Source organism: Microtus ochrogaster, chromosome 17, assembly GCF_000317375.1.
Source record: "Microtus ochrogaster isolate Prairie Vole_2 chromosome 17, MicOch1.0, whole genome shotgun sequence".
Taxonomy (NCBI): Eukaryota; Metazoa; Chordata; class Mammalia; order Rodentia; family Cricetidae; genus Microtus; species Microtus ochrogaster.
In genome coordinates this window covers 9,308,196-9,309,548 of record NC_022019.1, presented here as the reverse complement: position 1 = coordinate 9,309,548, position 1,353 = coordinate 9,308,196, and positions in this window count along the sequence as shown.

Sequence of the window (1,353 nt, the reverse complement as noted above, 5' to 3'; positions counted from 1 at the left end):
TGGAGTGATTACTCACACCTGTGTGGATTTACTCATGACAAACACCGGAGAACGGTCATCTGTGAAGACGACACTTCAGACATTGCCATGAAAACTGGGAGCAATACGATTTTATTGTGTGACATCTCAGGGACGAAGGAATAGCTATCGTCCAGCAACTCGGCTATATGAGGTAATCCAAGATTGGGACAGTTCAGAACATGTTCATGAAAAAAAAAAAAGAATTCAGTTTTAGAACACTACACAAATTCAGCAGAATATGGTGATGAATCCTTTTATAAATTATTTTATTAGTAGATTTTATTTCCATGAGCACTTCTGGTCAAATGAGGACTTCTGGTCATTTTTTCAAATCAGAATATGGGACTGGAAAGATGATTCATAAACATTCATAACTCCATTTCTAGGGATGCCAACTTTCTCTTCCAACTTCTAAGGGTACCAGGAACACAAGTGATGTAATATATACATGCTGGCAAAAATATTTATACACATAAAATATATCTAAATTATATAGTTTAGTCAATATACATTAGGTACCACTATAATAGCTTTGAAAAAAATGTTTTGTGCTCCCCCCGCCCATTTCTCCATCGACCTCTATCCCTTCCATGTTCTCGTGACCTCCCTACCCTACTCAGGACACATGGACATGAATATGGGATAATTTTAAAATAATCATTTCTACAGCCACATGTATTTCTCTCAAGTGAAAAACTTTTCAAAACAGGTGTTGGTGCATGCCTGTAATCCCAGCACTCAGTGTATGATCGACAAGTGGCGGCCAGGATCAGCAGGTGGCAGCTAAGGAGCTGAGCTCCAAGGCCTTCCCTTGGTGGTTCTCTCTGTGAATGGGGAATACTTGGCCCTCTCTTTAGCTTGGTTCCTATCTCTCTGCCCTTCCCAGGTGGCTCACAGTTCCCAGCCTCTCTGTTCTCTTCACTGGCTTCAGGTGCTTTGTGAACACTGAGGCACAGCTACTTGGAGAGGGTCTGGTATCACCTCTTGTTGATCATTTTGGTGAGGGCCTTCTTGCCCTCAGGAGTGTTTCTCAGCCAGCACTATAGTCCCACCCCCCAAATCTCCATTGAATCTCAGATTCTAGCATTTCATTCCAATCTTCTTGGCCCAACTCTTAGCCATCCTTCTGGGAAATTTCACTATGACACCAAACTACCTAGGATGCCCACCAACCCCACTTACCCTGTGACTTCCAAAGACCTTCAGCATCACCCCATAACCTGCTACCTAAGGGTCAAACTTCTTGCAAGAGCAACACTATGGTTTGGGTGTGAAATGTCTCCAACAGGCACAAGTGTTTGTTTGTTTGTTTATTTATTTATTTATTTATTT